At 41.8% G+C, this 20137-nt stretch overlaps 1 protein-coding gene and 1 long non-coding RNA gene across 2 annotated transcripts in view; one reads left to right on the top strand and one right to left on the bottom strand.

Annotated features, from left to right (window-relative positions):
• Positions 1-6412, bottom strand: part of LOC140211674 (uncharacterized) — a 69231-nt gene extending 62819 nt beyond the window's left edge. The window contains exon 1 of the long non-coding RNA XR_011889544.1: positions 6299-6412. This is a non-coding gene — a long non-coding RNA (uncharacterized lncRNA). The remainder of the gene's footprint in view (positions 1-6298) is intronic.
• A 96-nt stretch (positions 6413-6508) lies between these two features.
• cdc42se2 (CDC42 small effector 2) overlaps positions 6509-20137 on the top strand; it is a 193122-nt gene continuing 179493 nt past the window's right edge. The window contains exon 1 of the mRNA XM_072281708.1: positions 6509-6668. The gene's annotated coding sequence lies outside the window, so the exon portion shown is untranslated. The remainder of the gene's footprint in view (positions 6669-20137) is intronic.

The following is a 20137-nucleotide window of genomic DNA, read 5'->3' as shown; positions in this document are numbered from 1 at the left end:
CATTAGTCCTTCCTGGTACTGCACTCATACAAAGTTAAAGTCAAGTTTATTGTCATATTATTGAATTATGAGGTTAAGTCCCTTTTAAAGGCTAGAGCTGTGGCTTTTAGGTCCGGGGATACCAGTCACTGCACGGAATCCAGGCGTGAACTCCGGAAAGCCATTAAGGGCGCCAAGAGGCAATATTGAGCCATGTTGGAAGCCCAGGCTAACCAGAGGGATGCCAGTAGACTATGGCAGGGTCTAAATGAGATCATTGGGCGCAAAGAAAAGGCTGGGAATATCAATAACTGTGGTGCTTCTCTTCCTGACGAACTTAACGTATTCTACGTAAGATTCGAACAGAAGAGGAGCGTCCCGCTCCCTCCGGATGAACCAGACCTGGTGGCATTGAGATTCATCGTCACCGAGGAGGATGTTAGAAGGGCCTTCCTGAAGATAAATCCAAGGAGGGTGTCGGGGCCCAGATGGCGTCCCAGGACGGGTTCTCCGGGCCTGTGCAAGCGAGCTAGCTGGAGTGTTTGTTGACATCTTCAACTGTTCCTTGCTTCAGTCTAAGAACCCTTCGTGTTTTAAGAAGGCAATGATAATCCCAGTGCCGAAGAAGAGCAAGGTGGCATGCCTGAATGACTATCGACCTGTGGCCCTGACATCAATTGCTATGAAGTGCTTCCAGAGATTGGTTATGGCACACATCAACCACAGCCTACCGGTCAACCTCGACACTTTGCAATTCACCTACCGGAGCAACAGGTCAACGGCAGATGCCATCTCTCTGGCCCTACATTCCTCCTTAGAACACCTGGAGAATAAAGACACATACGTAAAGCTCCTTTTCATTGACTACAGCTCTGCCTTTAATACCATCATTCCAAATAAACTCACATCAAAGTTGCTGGTGAATGCTGCAGGCCAGGCAGCATCTGTAGGAAGAGGTGCAGTCAACATTTCAGGCCGAGACCCTTCGTCAAGACTAACTGAAGGAAGAGTGAGTAAGGGATTTGAAAGTTGGAGGGGGAGGGGGAGATCCAAAATGATAGGAGAAGACAGGAGGGGGAGGGATGGAGCCAAGAGCTGGACAGGTGATAGGCAAAAGGGGATACGAGAGGATCATGGGACAAGAGGTCCGGGAAGAAAGACGGGGGGGGGGGGGACCCAGAGGATGGGCAAGAGTTATATCCAGAGGGACAGAGGGAGAAAAAGGAGAGTGAGAGAAAGAATGTGTGCATAAAAATAAGTAACAGATGGGGTACGAGGGGGAGGTGGGGCCTTAGCGGAAGTTAGAGAAGTCGATGTTCATGCCATCAGGTTGGAGGCTACCCAGACGGAATATAAGGTGTTGTTCCTCCAACCTGAGTGTGGCTTCATCTTTACAGTAGAGGAGGCCGTGGATAGATATGTCAGAATGGGAATGGGATGTGGAATTAAAATGTGTGGCCACTGGGAGATCCTGCTTTCTCTGGCGGACAGAGCCTAGATGTTCAGCAAAGCGGTCTCCCAGTCTGCGTCGGGTCTCGCCAATATATAAAAGGCCACATCCGGAGCACCGGACGCAGTATATCACCCCAGTCGACTCACAGGTGAAGCGTTGCCTCACATGGAAGGACAGTTTGGGGCCCTGAATGGTGGTAAGGGAGGAAGTGTAAGGGCATGTGTAGCACTTGTTCCGCTTACACGGATAAGTGCCAGGAGGGAGATCAGTGGGGTGGAATGGGAGGGATGAAAGGACAAGGGAGTTGCGTAGGGAGCGATCCCTGCGGAATGCAGAGAGAGGTGGGGAGGGAAAGATGTGCTTAGTTGTGGGATCCCGTTGGAGGTGGCGGAAGTTACGGAGAATAATATGTTGGACCCAGAGGCTGGTGGGGTGGTAGGTGAGGACCAGGGGAACGCTATTCCTAGTGGGGTGGTGGGAGGATGGAGTGAGAGCAGATGTACATGAAATGGGGGAGATGCGTTTAAGAGCAGAGTTGATAGTGGAGGAAGGGACGCCCCTTTCTTTAAAAAAGGAATACATCTCCCTCATCCTAGAATGAAAAGCCTCATCCTGAGAGCAGATGCGGCGGAGACGGAGGAATTGCGAGAAGGGAATGGCGTTTTTGCAAGATACAGGGTGAGAAGACGAATAGTCCAGATAGCTGTGAGAGTCAGTAGGCTTATAGTAGACATCAGTGGATAAGCTGTCTCCAGAGACAGAGACAGAAAGATCTAGAAAGGGGAGGGAGGTGTCGGAAATGGACCAGGTAAACTTGAGGGCAGGGTGAAAGTTGGAGGCAAAGTTAATAAAGTCAACGAGTTCTGCATGCGTGCAGGAAGCAGCGCCAATGCAGCCGTCGATGTAACGAAGGAAAAGTGGAGGCCAGATACCAGAATAGGCACGGAACATAGATTGTTCCACAATCCCAACAAAAAGGCAGGCATAGCTAGGACCCATACGGGTGCCCATAGCTACACCTTTAGTTTGGAGGAAGTGGGAGGAGCCAAAGGAGAAATTTCTCTGGCGGACAGAGCGTAGATGTTCAGCAAAGTGGTCTCCCAGTCTGCGTCGGGTCTCGCCAATATATAAAAGGCCACATCCGGAGCACCAGACGCAGTATATCACCCCAGTCGACTCACAGGTGAAGTGTTGCCTCACCTGGAAGGACAGTTTGGGGCCCTGAATGGTGGTAAGGGAGGAAGTGTAAGGGCATGTGTAGCACTCGTCTGGGTAGCCTCCAATCTGATGGCATGAACATTCACTTCTCTAACTTCCGCTAAGGCCCCACCTCCCCTTGTACCCCATCTGTTACTTATTTTTATGCACACATTCTTTCTCTCACTCTCCTTTTTCTCCCTCTGTCCCTCTGAATATACCTCTTGCCCATCCTCTGGGTCCCCCCCCACCTTGTCTTTCTTCCCGGACTCCTGTCGTATCCCCTTTTGCCTATCACCTGTCCAGCTCTTGGCTCCATCCCTCCCCCTCCTGTCTTCTCCTATCATTTTGGATCTCCCCCTCCCCCTCCAACTTTCAAATCCCTTACTCACTCTTCCTTCAGTTAGTCCTGACGAAGGGTCTCGGCCTGAAACGTCGACTGCACCTCTTCCTACAGATGCTGCTTGGCCTGCTGCGTTCACCAGCAACTTTGATATGTGTTGCTTCAATTTCCAGCATCTGCAGAATTCCTGTTGTTTGGATTCCAAATAAACTGATTCCTAAGCTCAGGAACCTGGGCCTTAGCACTCAGATCTGCAGCTGGATCTTCAACTTCCTCACAGACAGGACCCAGGCTGTAAAAATAGGGGACAAGCTCTCCTCTACAATCACTCTGAGCACCGGTGCCCCCCAAGGCTATGTACTCAGCCCCCTGCTGTACTCACTGTACACCCATGATTGTGTAGCCAAGTTTCCATCAAACTCAATATATAAGTTTGCTGATGACACAACAATTGTGGGCTGTATCTCGGGTAATGATGAGTTTGAGTACAGAAAGGAAATTAAGAACCTGGTGGCATGGTACGAAGATAATAATCTATCCCTCAATGTCAACAAGAAGAAGGAATTGGTTGTTGACTTCAGAAGGAGTAGCGGACTGCATGACCCAATTTACATCGGTGGTGCGCAAGTGGAACAGGTCAAAAGCTTTAATTTCCTTGGGGTCAATATCACAAATGACCTGACTTGGTCCAACCAAGCAGAGTTCACAGCCAAGAAGGCCCACCAGTACCTTTACTTCCTGAGAAAACTAAAGAAATTTGGCTTGTCCCCTAAAACCCTCACTAATTTTTATAGATGCACCATAGAAAGCATTCTTCTAGGGTGCATCACAACCTGGTATGGAAGTTGTCCTGTCCAAGACCAAAAGAGACTGCAGAAGATCGTGAACATGGCGCAGCACATCACACAAACCAATCTTCCGTCCGTGGACTCACTTTACACCGCACGCTGTTAGAGCAGTGCTGCCAGGATAATCAAGGACACGACCCACCCAGCCAACACATTTTTCGTCCCTCTTCCCTCCGGGAGAAGGCTCAGGAGCTTGAAGACTCGTACGGCCAGATTCGGGAACAGCTTCTTTCCAACTGTGATAAGACTGCTGAACGGATCCTGACCCGGATCTGGGCTGTACCCTCCAAATATCCGGACCTGCCTCTTGGTTTTTTGACTCATACCTTACTTTCCATTTTTCTATTTTCTATTTATGATTTATAATTTAAATTTTTAATATTTACTAATTTTACTATTTTTAATATTTACTATCGATTTGTAATCCAGGGAGTGTGAAGCGCAGAATCAAATATCGCTGCGATGATTGCATGTTCTAGTACCAATTGTTTGGCGACAATAAAGTATAAAGTATATACAGAAGTACACATCTGGTTTGTACAGGTGAAATGAAAACTTTCCTCGCAGTAACATCGAAGGCCAAAAGCATCAGGTATGCAACATTCACGAGCAAGAAGTATAAATTATGCACAATTCTTATAAGAAAGAACACTATTAGAACAAATAAAACACTAAGTATATTATAGGTAAAAGTGTTGTGATTCTGAAGTAATGATTAGGGTTGTGGAGATGGTTGAAGGGAAGTAGTTGTTCTTGAACCTGGTGGTGTGGGATATCAGGCTTCTATAAATCCTACCTAAGCAAGAAGATGACATGGCCAAGGTAGTGGGGAATCCTTGATAACAGATGTTGCTTTCTTGAGGCAGCACCCTATATATATACCGCTGATGGTGAGGAGGGAAGGGCCTGTGATGTACCAACAGATTTCATTACTCTCTGAGGCTTCTTACACATTCGAAATGCTGTACCAGACCACGATACAACCAACCAAGATACTTCCTACAAGCAACACACATAAAAGTTGCTGGTGAATGCAGCAGGCCAGGCAGCATCTCTAGGAAGAGGTACAGTCAACGTTTCGGGCCGAGACCCTTCATCAGGACTAACTGAAAGAAGATCTAGTAAGAGATTTGAAACTGGGAGGAGGAGATCCGAAATGATAGGAGAAGACAGGAGGGGGAGGGATGGAGCCAAGAGCTGGACAGTTGATTGGCAAAAGGGAAATGAGAGGATCATGGGACAGGAGGCTGAGGGAGAAAGAAAAGGGGGAGGGGGGGAAAGCCCAGGGGATAGGCAAGGGGTATAGTGAGAGGGACAGAGGGAGAAAAAGAGTGTGTGTATATAAATAAATAATGGATGGGGTACGAGGGGGAGGTGGGGCCTTAGCGGAAGTTAGAGAAGTCAATATTCATGCCATCAGGTTGGAGGCTACCCAGACGGAACATAAGGTGTTGTTCCTCCAACCTGAGTGTGGCTTCATCTTTACAGTAGAGGAGGCCGTGGATAGACATATCAGAATGGGAATGGGACGTGGAATTAAAATGTGTGGCCACTGGGAGATCCTGCTTTCTCTGGCAGACAGAGCTTAGGTGTTCAGCGAAAAAATCTCCCAGTCTGCGTCGGGTCTCGCCAATATATAGAAGGCCACATCGGGAGCACCGGACACAGTATATCACCCCAGCTGACTCACAGGTGATGTGTCGCCTCACCTGGAAGGACTGTCTGGGGCCCTGAATGGTGGTAAGGGAGGAAGTGTAAGGGCATGTGTAGCACTTGTTCCGTTTACAAGGATAAGTGCCAGGATACTTCCTACAGTAGAGTTTGTTTGTTCCAATCCTCCTTAACCCTTTAAGAAAGCAACATTCTGGTCTGTCTTCCTTGTGATTTCATCTACATGCTGGGCCCTGGACTGATCATCCGATATGTTAATACCCATGAATTTAAAGCACCCAATCATATCTCCATTGATTCACCATTGTGGACCCACCTTCCCCTTCCTGAAGTCAATAACCAGCTCCTTATTCTGATACTGAGTGAGAGGTTGTTGTGGCACCACTCAATCAGCGTGTCTGACACGCTGTCTAGCGTGGTGACGGAGGGAAATATGACAGGGGCGTTCGAGAGAGTTAGGCACATGATTGGGCAGGAAATAGAAGGGTACGGACATTGTGTAGACAGAAAGGATTTGGTATAATAGGACACTTGATTACTAATTTAGTTAGCTTGAGGGGCCTGTTCCTGTGCGGTACTTTTCTAGATGGTAGGGAAGGTGGTGCCCGCGATGGAGCCAGCTGAGCCTATAACTGAGTGCAGCCTCTTGCAAAATCCTGCACACCCTCGCAGGTTGTGCAGCAATCTGTCAGATTGCTCTCCACCGTACATCGATATAAATCTGAAAGTATCTCTGGTGGCATATCACAGAGGGTTACGATATCACCCTGGTACTGCGATTAGCTCCTGAGTGATCTCATTTCTCACCTTCCCGATCCCGGTCTTTCCTTTGGTTTAATGCCTGGAGAAGAGAATGAGCAGAGATTTGAAAATGCCCAGTAGTAGCAGTGCTGTCCCAAGCGAGACCAGCAAAGGCGCTGCTCTCCCTGTGAGTGAGTGTGTGTGTGTGTGTGTGTTTGTGAGAGGGAGGAGAGACTCGCAGTCTCCTCCTTTCTTTCTCATTATTCGCTGGTTCGGTTTTCTTTCAAAGCCGCAGAGCTTTTTCAATCTTCCCCCACACTCAGCCCAGAGTCGCCATCTTCTCCTTTCCCTGTACTGATTTAATGCTGAGCAGAGCCGGAGAGGGAAGAGACATCGGGAGCAGCGCAGAGTGGCCGAGCTGACAGAGCAGGAGAAGGTGAGTGAGCTTCGCTTTATTTCCAGATCTTTAATTGCCACCCACAGTTTTTTTCTCCTCTCTGTTGCTTAAGCCGAGTGAGTGGTGAGGTCTACATTCATTCACTTCCAAAATCCAGGGTTTCTCACAGAGAGAGGGCTTGACATTGGCAGCGATGAGATGTACCATTACTCTGAGTGAATGATTTGATATGTTTCAGAATAGCCATTACCAAGAAGCGGCATTGCTTACCGTCCCTATTGCATGCCGCCGGTGTAGATTTTGACAGTGCTTGTGTCTCTCTTCAGATATACATCATTCATACATATCGAATCGTCCTTCTGAGTTTAAGGGCAGAATAAGGCTTTGTATTCAATCCGAAATATTGTTTCCTATACTTAGGTGGCATTCCTGATTGCATCCCCATGGGTGGTGTTGGAAGCTCGTGAATAAGTATGAGAAAGATCTGTGTTGCAGATGAAAGAAGATTTCTCATTGACATCCTCTGGAGACGGGAGGTGGTGGGGCGGGCGGGATTCTCTGATCGCCACTTTCATTGCATCCCTGGGTTGCGGGATGTGTGATATGCCACAGATTTGCGGCGTTCAGATCCTGAGCCAATAACAGAGGTCCCATTTTTCACTCCTTCCCTCAAGCCTGGAGTAAGCGGGTAGGTAAAGGCTGAGACGTGCAGCCATTAGACCACTAACTCCGAAAAAGAACTTCAGACATTCCCAATGATCGATTTCATTTCGCGCGGTCTCTGGGAGACCCGTTTCAATGCAAATGTAAAAAAAAACTCATTTTGCATTTACTGCGGTTCTGGAGGTCGGTGGGCATGTGATGCTTCACTTGTTGACGCCTATTAAGGCATTGGGGGTCCTGAACTTCCTCTCCAGTTCAAAGTTCAAAATGTATTTATGATCAAAGTACATATATGTCACCATATACAATTCCGAGATTCCTTTTTTTGCGAGCATTCCCAATAAATCCATAATATATTCAATGAAATACCGCACCAACTTGGGCATTCAACCAGTATGCAAAAGACAACAAATTGTGCTAATACAAAAAGGAAGAAATAATAATAATAAATAATTAAAGAGAAAACGAGATGGAGAGTCCTTGAAAGTGAGCTTATAGGCTGTGGGACTAGTTCAATGAGGGATAATTTATGGTATAGGGACTTACTGGTGACACGACCTCTGATTCCCCTCTAGCTCAGGGTATTTTGCTAGTGTTCAAAGTAAATTTATTATCAGAAGTACATGTGTGTCACCATACACAACCCTGAGATTCATTTTCTTGTGGGAAATAGCTGTAAATACAAGAAACATGATGAAAGACCACACACAACAGGACGGACAACAGCCAACACGCAAAAAAAAAACCCTCCAAACTGTGAAAATACAAAAGAAAGAGAAAAAAAGAAATAATAATACATAAATAAGCAATAAATATCGAGAACATGAGATGAAGAGTCCTTAAAAGTCAGTCCAATTCAATGGGAACAGCTCAGTAATGAGGCGAGTGAAGTTATCCCCTCTGGTTCACAAGTCTGATGGTTGAGGGGTAATACCTGCTCCTGAACCTAGTGGTGCGGGTCCTGAGGTGCCTAGACCTTCTTCCTGACGGCAGCAGCAAGAAGGGAGCATGCCTAGGTAGTGGGGATTCTTGATGATGGGTTCCTGTGACATTGCTCCTTATAGGTCAGCTCACTGGTGGGGAGGGCTTTACCCATGATGGGCTGGTCTGTATCCGCCGCTTTCTGTAGGCTTTTGCGATTAAGGGCGTTGGTGTTTCCATACCCAGCCATGATGTAACCATTCAGTATACTGTACTCTACACCACACATCTACAGTGATAGAGGTACCTCCCAATCTTTTGGCTACTGCTTCTTATTATCATTACAATTACTTTATATCGCTGCCAGGTATCTTCCATAAGACCATAACAATCAAAATGAGGCCATTCTTCCCATTGAGTCTGTTCTGCCATTCCACCTGACTGACTTATTATCCCTCTCAATCCCATTCTCCTGCCTTCTCCCCATAACTTTTGATGCTCTTACTAATCAAGAACCTATCAACCTTTGCTTTAAATGTATCCAGTGACTTTGCCTCCACAGCCACCTGTGGATAAGAATTTAACAGATTCACCACCCTCTGGCTAAATATATTCATTCTCATCTCTGTTCTTTAGGGATGTCCTTCTATTCTGAGGCTGCGCCCTCTGGTCCTAGACTCCAGCACAATAGGAAACAACTTCTCCACAACCACTCTGTCTAAGCCCTTCAACTTTCAATAGGTTTCAACGAGATCCTCCTTCATTCTTCTAAACACCAGCAAGTACAGGCCCAGAGTCATCAAACACTCCTCACATGTTAATCCTTTCATTCCTGGGATAATTCTCATGAACCTCCTCTGGATCTCTCCAATGCCAGACATCCTTTCCTAGATAAGGGGCCACAAACTGCTTACAATACTCCATGTGTGGTCTGACCAATCCCTTATGAAGCCTCAGCATCACATCCTTGTTTTTATATTCTAGTCCTCTCGAATTGAACACTAACATTGCATTTGCCTTCCTTACCACTGACCCAGCCTGCAAGTTAACCTTTAGGGAATCCAGCAGGAGGATTCTCAAGTCCCTTTACACCTTTGATTTCTTAATTTACTCCCCATTTCCCACTTCCAGCCCCTTAGTTTCTTCTCTAATTGTTGATAGCCCTGTAAAGTGCCAATTTAAACATTAATTCCCTGTTTATATTGGAGATAATTTCAAACTGTGCTTATCCTATTGTTAAAAATGGGACGATGCATGATGCAGCCTCTCAAGTAATTTTCAAAGTTGGATACTTTCTCTGCAGACTATGGAATCTATTGTGGTCAAATGGTCCTTAATTTCTTTGGTTTATTTGCTTCCAGTTTGTCATCTGGTTAATTTAGGACATGACCTTTCAAAAGTTTTATTGAAGATCTTATTTTTCCGTACAAACAAGAAGAATTATGTAAACAAAACTGAAATTAGCACTGAAAGTCCAAAGTCAAAAATGTAATTAAAACAAATTCTTGTATTAAAGTATATGTGCACTACATGAATAAAGCCAGTGGCAGAGGGTGATCAATTACATAGCATGCTGAGTAAAAATTCAAGAAGAACTTGTCATAGATATGGCTAAGTATGGGAAGAATTGCCCTCTGTACTGTCAGCAATTTTTCCCATCCTTAGGAAAATCACAACCCGGAAATACCGAAGGGTTTGGAAACACTTCACAGTAAACAAGCTTCTCAGTATAGAAACTCAACAACTTCTTAGTTCAGGAGCATTTGTTTGGTTTTATGGAGCTAGGACTGCCCTTCATGTATCTGTTGTGGACTATAAAGTAGGAAAAGTGTGAGCTTTGGTTGAATCTAGAGTGCTGGAGTTTTGTTGACCTTATAATCTATTTCTTATTTGGCACATTGTTCAGAAACTCTTTAATTAATTAGATTTAGATGGAGCCGCATAGCTGGTAGCACCCAATAACAATGATGATAACATGATCATTAAGATAACCCTGCCATGTTGCGGAGGTTTGATCACTGATGATCGCAGAAAACAGGCTAATGGTTGGGGCCACAATTTACATGAAGTAAGAATTGATTGCTTTTAAAACAATGCAGATATTAAGCTATTAAAAATGATCCATGTGGATGTCTCCTTTATCATACCCAAGCTCTCTTCTGAAAGACCGATCTTGCTAGTTTAGGTTTCTACATCAGCCTCGCTGTACTGTAAGCCTTCTTAGCTCAGCCACCAACTCTGAGTTGTCAAATTGTTGGTCCAACATGGATGAGTAATTTTTTCCAGTCAAATACTAATGGCAGATCTTTAGGTGCTTGTTGTTACCTAACCATTGATTATATGCATGTTCTTGACTACTGTCTGAGGCAGAACTAAGTTGCCCACAACTGTGCGAGCTTCAAGTGAGCTCCTGCTCTTATAACGTCTCTGTCACAAAGGTTGCCTTCTTCCATCTCTGTAATGTTGCCCATCTATATCCTTACTTCAGCCCTTCTGCATGTGGATCTTATCCAGGTTTGGCATGCACTGGAGAAGTGAATTCCTCATTTTGCACACTTCAGAACCTGGAGCTGATCCAAAACTCTTCCCCATGCATTACTCTTGCCAGGTGCTGTTTGCTGACATGCAATTAGTCCAGAAGTGTTTTGAACTGAAAGCTCTGACTTTTCAAGCCACTTTCCTGACTTTCTCTTCTGTCTACTATGAGTACTATGAGTACTATGAGTACTATGAGAAGACTGATTTCCTTCAGATTTGGACTAATGCACATCTGTCATACTGTGCAGTGTATTCAGTCATTAACCAGAGTGCTACAATTCCTTATCTGTCCCTCTCTACTTCCCTGCTTCCCATTTTAAGACATTACCAATAAATCCAACTCATTAATAGGCTTTTAATTTGTTCCAATGTAATTTTGACAAATTGTTTTGGTGAAGTCCCTAGGAATACTAGAACGTAAAACACAAATATTTTTTATATTTGTGGAGTAAATTCCAATGATATTATTTATGTAGTACAAAGCTAGTGTTATGATTCTCATGGGATTGTTCCATTAATATATTCAAATAATGATTTTGTGTGTTAGTAATGTTACTTAGGTTAGGCCATTGTTGCTTATCAGCACATTTGTGTTTTTCACCTCTTAACTTTTAATTGCACACTCAGATCCTCAATCAAATGTTGGCTGCTTCAAGCACCCTGTCATTTCTTTGCACAGAGCACTGAATTAGAATAGAGTACAAAACGAAACACCTAAAATGTAGACTGAGAGTGGAGTATTTTCCATTAAAGTTTAGAACACACGTTTATGAAGTAGCTGATGCTTTACCTACCATTAAGGAAATGTATACAGAAAGGTGCCGGAAAAGGACCAGTAATATCATGAAAGATCTCACCCAGCCTGCTCATGGACTGTCTGTCCCACTCCCATTAGGGAGGAGTCTATGTAGCGGCCACACTAGGACGACTAAATTCTAAAACAGTTACTTTTCCCAAGCAGTAAGGCTGATCAGCACCTCTATCCAGCAACCCAACCATCCACAACTCCACCTCCAATGCTTTATGTCAGAGTCACTCCTGTCAGAGTCACCTTATGTACAGACACTCCTGCACCTAGCATCACTTTATGGAAATACTTCTATGTATTAAAGCTATTATGTATGTATTTATATTTATTGATTTTTGTTACCTTATTCTGCCTTTTTTGGGCTTCATAGGATCCGGAGTAACGATTATTTGGTTCTCCTTTACACTTGTGTCCTGGAAATAACATTAAACGATCTTGAATCTTGAAAGATTCAAAGTTACAAACCACGTCTCATTAATTTGCATCTGTAAAATATTTCTTGCATAAATATTAGTGAGATCTCTACTTTTCAAAGGGTTGCAGAGAGAATTCACAATCTTAAAATTTACTCTCCCTTTCAGAACAGTTTTGACTGAACAGTACAAACCAATGGAGATGGTCAAAAAAGAAGGCTCTGCTACTTGTAGCTAGTTTGTTAACTAGTAACCAGATGAACACATCACCATTTCTTTATTAAAAGATCATGATAATGAGGAAGGGAATTTTGTAAAGTTAAGTTATAAGTAGACTAGATTGGTTTAAAACTATGGCAGACATCCCACCCTGCAAAAACTCATTTCAGGGACATAGCACTATCAATATGCGGAAGACTCCTGGAACTTCCGGGAGAGGTGGGATGTCTGCAATAGAGTAGCTCCTTAGCAGCCAGCCGGCTAGTTTAAATAACGTTAGCTATGCTAATGAATGAATGACACCTGTTAAACTCACCTCATCATGTCTTTTACATTTTAACCCACCATGGGCAATAGAAAAGTCACTGTTGCAAACAGTGCAGCGAGCAACACTGTTGTTATTTTTGACCCCTATTAGGCAGGGGTACACTTTAGTGTAGTCTGGGGTGACGTACGTTTTATATTTTCTTTTTTTGGAACACTTTGCCATGGTGCGCGCTCGCTCTCTCTCTCTCATGGTCTCTCTCGCTCTCTCTCTCTCTCTCTCTCATGGTCGCTCTAGCTCTCTCACATGCTCTCAAAAAAATTGATTTCCGGACATTGTATATAATTTGCGGGCATCAGGGAGCCACTATTAATTTGCAGGAGACTCCCGGAACTTCCGGGAGAGGTGGGATGTCTGCTATGGACAACTCAGCTCAGACTCGCCTTCTCATCCTAGCTGTTTAAAAAAAAAATGTGACTGTCGGAATTCAAGCACTTTTGTTCTTGTGTATTTTATCACCATTATTACTTTATATGTTGCACCGTACCCAAGCAGTCAAAAGTAAACAGTGTTTGGACTTTTTGATGCCGAAAAGGACTTAATGCTGGATAAAAATTGGTAGTCTAAAAAGTGTAATGCGTAAATTTAAAATGTGGCTCAGTGTTAATGAGCAAATTTGGGAGGTTTTCTCATATCCTGCAATATTTGGTCTTCATTCTTTGGTCTGAATTTTTATTAACTCTCTAGTCCTGGGGATTTATTGAACTGTACAACAATGAAGTAGGCCCCCAATGCGTAGCCGTATCACGTGAGAACATAAATGATAGGGACTGCAATTAGCTGCAAGTCCACTTCAACTTGTTCTGTCACCACACACCTATTTGATAGTCGGCCTTCACCCCAATTTCCTGTCTGATTCTTATAATTCTTGATTTTCCTGTACTCCAAGTATCTACCTCAGTCCGGAAAATATTTTATAACCCAGCCTCCACAGCTCTCAGGTCAGAGAATTCCAAATATTCACAATCTGCTGAAGGAAAATATTGTTCCTCATTTCAGGCTTAAGTGAGCATCCCTTTCTGTTGAAGTTATACCCGTTATTCTAGTTTCCTCCCACTAGAATGTCAAGTTCTCCCAGAATGTTTTACACTGTCACATTCTTCTGACACTGGAGATTCTTTCAGTATCCACTCATCTTTCTACATTGGACAAGTATTTCTTCCTGGAAATCAACCTTGTGAGCAATCTGTACAGTTCCTCAAATACAAATATGTCCTTCCCAAGCTGCCAATGGTTCAGGTATGGTCTCATCAACATCCTGTATAGTTGATGTATATATGTTCCATCTCCTTTACAATTAAAACTAAATTAACATTCCATTTGTCTTCTGAATTCGTTTCTGTATCTTCATGCTAACTTCTCAGTTCCTTGTGTGAGGACACATAGCTCTGCAACATTCATTAGTTACACAACATTTAAATAATATTGTTTCTTTTTTTCTCCATAGTGGAAAACATCACATTTTCTCCCATATCTTAATTCTTCTTCAGAGCCCAACACTCTGACATTTTATGTTGTGTCTTGACTGTTGAGTAAAAGGAATAACAGGAGTAGGTTACATAAAAAATGTTGGCAGTTACATAATGCACATTCTTGGATGTTAAAAAAGAAGCAGGAGTAAAGGATGGAAAATTAAATTTGGATGGTGATCATCTGGCATCTCAGAATGAGCTGTGGAAATAAACTATCAGTGCAGAGGTCCCATACACATACATGAGATATTTGTTCCTATTTGTTTTTTGATAGGTTTGCCCAACTTCTTTCGATCTACATGATGCTGTAGAGCTACAGCATCTTGTTGATCTTCCCTTTGGATACCAGCTGCTCTGGGATGCCACATCCATTTCACCTCCCTTCTCTTTAGAGTCTGGCCTGTCATTTGGAGACAAGTCATCACAGTTAGTTGTGTCCTGCTCAGTTTCTGTACTTGCAAACATTTGTAGAGAGGGTTATGGGTGTTGACCAGCAAGTGAGGACGTGTTTTGACTCACATCCATCCCACTATCCCAGGGATGTTTGGCTGCTTCCTGGGCTCGGATACAGAGCAGCAGCAACACCTGGAACTCTTCATCTCTTTCCTCGAGTTCCATCCTGGATAGTGACAGTGGATGGGTCCATTCTGTCACCAAACCGGCTTTAAATCACCTTTTTGAATCTACGGAACACTGGGTTGGGAGTCTCATGATGTGACATTAATATGTTGTCTCAATGAGGAAGATATTCACATATTGCTTGTTTGGAGTAAAGAAATACGCACTGTATATAATCAATGAAATTTAAAGAAATATTAGCACTAAGATCAGTGATAGTAAATGTTTTAAATGCTGAGCTACGTGCATTTCATCGGAATAAGATGCATTAAAATAGGTAAATATTTGCATATATTTTGGCTCTTCTTGTCTCACTTAGTTTTTAGGCACAATGCAGCCCTCTACCCATCTTGTCCTGTCAGTGAAATCTTCATTTCTTTTTCCCCTCATTTTTTCCATATAACTTCCTCATAAGCGTTTCCATGTGATCTATCTCCTAGGTAATGAGGTCCACCTCTTCAAGTATTGAAATTGCCCTCAAAACTCCTCTTAGATTTATTAGTTGTCAATATGAATCTGTAGCCCTTAGTTTTAGCTGGCCTCACAACTATAAACATCTGCATATGTACACTTTGGTAATTTAAAGCAAATTAAATGCAGTTGCTTGAAATTAGTGAGTTTTGGTAAACCTGTTAATGATGTGATTGAATGATATAATCCAAGATTGCCAGCAAGCTGCTCTTCGTTTTCTGCTGCAGATGGCTTTGATAACAAACTTGCTTCTTGTTTGATTGAGAAGGTTGTCTCGGTGTAAATTTAGAACAAAGCTGACGGAGATAGATATAGTATGATCAAGCCCCCAACCAAAGTTTAGATTATTGCTCCAGTACATTTCTTTAGTTATTCCTAGACCATGTCTTAAAAGGTCCAGAATCAGTCTTTGGCCTTCAGCCTTCCACACTAATATCTCTGTTTACATCTGTTTTCCAAACAAAAACAGCATCAAACTAGATTCTGAACACTTTTTGTTGGGAAGTAGGTGAGCCACCCACCTCCTGATCGTGAGCGCGTGTGCATCACAGAGAACTGAACCCTGATTAAAACCAGAAGTGGTTGTTTGTGTGACTGATGGCCAGAATTAAACCTGTAGCATTATTCAGCAGCACAAGGAAATAGCTCAAGCTAAAACTTTTCCAGAAAGCTTTAAGCAGCAGTACGCAATGTGTGATGCAGGTGGGGAAAGTCTAATGTTTTACGTGAACAAAATGTAAGCATGATATCAGTTACTGTTTTTAGGGGCCGTATGTGTGGAGTGTTTTGACAAAGAAGAGTATATAAGAAAACAGTTGTGAGGCTGTGGTTTTTACTGGTCAGGAAGTTAGATTTAATCATGGACATATTTACTGTTGCTGCTTTTCATTCAGTGCAGGAGTTCTGGTTATAACCAAAGAAGCGTCATCATGTGATTATAAACACACTCATTCTTATGAGCTCTTGGCCTGCTCTTGAGTTTTCTGTAACAGTACGTTCGTGACATGCTTTAACCAGAATAGTTCAGGCTTTTTACATACCTGAAAGACGAGGGGCTTTGAAACTTGTCACAAAATGCAATGAGTCGTTAGTATTATTCAAAAAGAACTTCACTAGTGTTAGCTTATTTGGTAAGTAAGTCATGTGAAAGTATGTTGAGGAAATGATGACATCAGGTTTGAGATTTGAAATAAAGTTTTAGCTTTGGTAACATGTTTGTGAAACTCAATGCTGAAATGATTTTTTTTTACACAGTATGTGTATGGATGTGATACATTAAATCCAGAATCTATTAATAAACCCTATCTCTACTGATTGGAAGGTTTGTGTTCAAAATCAGTAAGAGCTTTGTGCTCAGCAAAACAAACTGTGTTATTATTTGCCATATATTTGCATATCGTCATCGCAGTTGAGTCATGATGTATGCCAATATTGTGGATCCACTCTTCTAAAAACCAATCTCTTAGTGTACGGTATGATTACCAGTTTAGGCTGGGAAATTCATACAATTAACATGGTAACTGGTATAGACTAATACCAGTTTTTTTTATTTTCGAAAACTGTTTAAAATATAAAGTTAAAGCAATGGAGCAGAAAGGATGGAGAAGCATCAGGTGTCACCATTTGCCAGAAGTCAAAAGGGGTTATTTTCACATTTGATGCAGGTGGAAACATGGTGGAACGGACTTGCCATCCGTGATGCACTGAACTCTCTCCCATTTTGCGTCATTCTACACTTGACTGACTTCAATGGAAAAGGAAACTGACCAGTCTGTAAAGGGTGGTCAATCAGCAGATGTTCACACTCCACCTGCAACTGGTGAAACTTATCACAAAAGATTTCAATGAAGATTGCTCAAAAATACTATATTTAAATAAATAAATACAACACAAAAAATAATAAAAAATTAAAAACAATTACACAAAAAACTACAACATGGGTGCTGTTGGTTTCATCCCAGCTTACTGTTGTGAATTTAATATTTCAGTAGTACTTTAGTAATATTGTAAATATATTGTTTGATTGAGCATTCTTGTTTGTTTAAATAATTCGTTATACTTTATACTTTATTGTCACCAAACAATTGATACTAGAACGTATAATCATCACAGCGATATTTAATTCTGCGCTTTACACTCCCTGGATTGCAAATATTAAATAGTAAAAATAGTAAATATTAAAAATTTAAATTATAAATCATAAATAGAAAATAGAAAAATGGGAAGTAAGGTAGTGCAAAAAAAGACAGGTTATATGTAAAAATAAATTAATTGCATATATCATCACACTACAAAGTGATACATGTGCACTTCATTTAAAGTAAACACAAAGTTAGACTTACATGTCCCACTCCCGTGTTTTCCTTTAATTAGTTTAATCTTTTGGAGTTACAAAACATAACACTTGTCTTCTGAGGTTTCTCCATAAGCACTCCACTTGGGGAATTGGTTTAAATATGAAGACATGCGGAGGTCAATTGTTGAAGGATGTTTGACAGCTTGATGGCTCTTTATGCATTAAGGAAAACAGAAAAAGCAGGAAACACTTATCAAGTCAACCAGCATCCCTTGAGGAGAAAGTGTTAATGTCTTTTTACAGAAATATAGTATTCTGGTTCCTGTCCTCTGTTTGAGACAATAAGGGCCCAAAACCGGAAGGAAACACATAAAATAGAAAAGGAAATGTGATAGAGGAATACCATTTTCATAACTTTTTTCTTTGACTAATAAATCTGTTAATAAATGAATTTAAAATTAAATATTTATCAAGGATTCTTAGAAATTTTGATTAACTTTGGATAACTTCGATTGATGAGAGATATGATTTTACATGTGCAGTGGGGGTGTTGGATATTTCAGTACAGTGGATTCCAATTAATCAAGGCATCCACTCATTTGGGGGAACTCTTCAAGAACGAAAACTAGTTGAGGAAATAGCCAGGATTCCCTTTACTTATTTGGGGCATTGTGCCACTTAATTGGGACAGAAGGCTGTTGCCAATCAGTTTCTAATTAGCGCTAAGTCACGTGAACTTGTGTAGCCATTAGACACTTAGAGCAAACAGTTTTTAAATACATTATTTGTGTGTGTATGTGTTTGAAAAGCCTAGTCCAATGACTTCACGTGCTAGGATAGCTATGTCTCTATTTCGCTGGGGAATGAGGCCTGCTGACTACCCTCACCTGGTTTAGCCCACCTGTCAAAGCAGCATACCAGGGCGTGGCTGCTGTCACGTATCAACAGCTTCTTGGAGCCACAAGTGAGAGCTGAGTGTCTGGTGGGGACCAAAGGTGAATGAACTGCCTCAGAATGGACATAACAAGCCCCTTCAGCAGAGGATGCTACCATTCCCTGACACCCCATACATGGCAGTTGAATTTCCTCATTGATAACTAATAGGAACTAATACACAGTTTTATAGTAATGTAGTAGCATTTGTAATGTTCTAATTTGTTCTGTTTTTATTTAAATGCATAATTTGTTACTCAGTTTGCCTTTTTTATACCTTTTTAACTACTTTGATGGAACTTCAACTAATTGGCGCAGCCACTTAATTGGGCCAGCCACTTAATTGGGCCAAAATGTACTGATCCCTATGTGTCCCAATTAACTGGAATTCACTGTATGTTGCTTTCAGTTTTTACATGTATTTCTGACCAGTACCTTATTGTGCTCATTGTAAAGCAAAGTACAAGAAAAGTAAAGCTTTTAATAATTATAGTGACAGATTTAAAACTACAAACAGAGGCCAGTGTGTACTTTTGGGTAATTTTTGACACAGCCTGAACCAATGCCATTCACGTGCTTTTTGTGAGCAGTGCCTCTGCTTGTGGTGGTGAGCTTTTTGTCTGATTTCAGAGTGAATTTTGATCCAGTATTTTGATAGAGAATGCTGAACACTGACCGTTCTTCTTCGTAAGCACCGTGTTTGATGAAAGCACAGACATTAGAAATGATCAGTTTCAGTTTTGTGTTCTATCTTGAATAGGACACAAATATCTAGCAGCAGTTTTGCACTGTCCTGTGGAATTACCCAACTTTTTTAAAAAAATTGCATTCACAGCTGCTTTCATCCCATCACATGACACTTCAAACCTTCATCTTAAATATCTTAATCCCTCTCTTCTTACCACACTCAAGTTTGGACATGAGCAGGAAAAGTTATATGCTGATTCACTTACTTATAAGGGCTTACATTACTAAATTTACTTTCAGGGCATTTAATCTCTATTTTTGGATGGTACAAATTTCAATTATTGCACCATATTAACATAAATATTTAATCAATGTACTCTGCAAACTTGATAATTATTTAGTAACTATATTTAGTCTTAATATTGTTTCTGCCATTTAACTAGTCAATTTCCCACAGAATCGGTCCCTTAATCAGAATCAGAATCCAAATCGGGTTTATTCTCACTGACATTGGTTGTGAAATATGTTGTTTTGTGACAGTAGTGTGGTGCAAGACAAAAATACTATAAGTGATAATAAATAGTGCAAGAGTTGACTACTGAGGTAGTGTTCGTAGTTCATGGACTGTTCAGAAATCTGTTGGCAAAGGGGAAGAAGCTTTTCCTAAAATATTGAATGTGAGTTCTTCAGGCTTTTGTTTCTTCTCCCTGATGGTTGTAAAAAGAAGAGGGCATATCCCAGTTGGTAAGGGTCCTTAATGATGGATGCTTTCTCTTTTCCATCATTTTCATATTTTAATACTATTACCCATCTATAATATTGTCCAATTTTGATGGAGAGTTTATACATGAAACTAATTCTACCAGAGCTAGCCAATCTGCAAAATGTTTCCAGACTCTTTCAATTTCAGAATTTGCAGCTGGTTTGCGACTGCAGTTAAGAAGGCCTTTACAACTGATAAACCAGACGAACTCCAGTAACCTACACTGCATTTGTTGTACATCTATATCTGAATACACTCCAGTTTTTCCAGGATTCTTTTGGTACAATATGCAGCATTTTCTTTCTTTCTCATCTTTCCAAACCCAATTTCCTCTGGCGTTGCACCCCATCAGCTGCATTCCCCTTTTCCCTCCATCCTCCT

Source organism: Mobula birostris, chromosome 17 (assembly GCF_030028105.1).
Source record: "Mobula birostris isolate sMobBir1 chromosome 17, sMobBir1.hap1, whole genome shotgun sequence".
NCBI lineage: Eukaryota > Metazoa > Chordata > Chondrichthyes > Myliobatiformes > Myliobatidae > Mobula > Mobula birostris.
The sequence above is the reverse complement of the archived record's forward strand: the minus strand, read 5'-3'. Positions and strand labels throughout refer to the sequence as shown.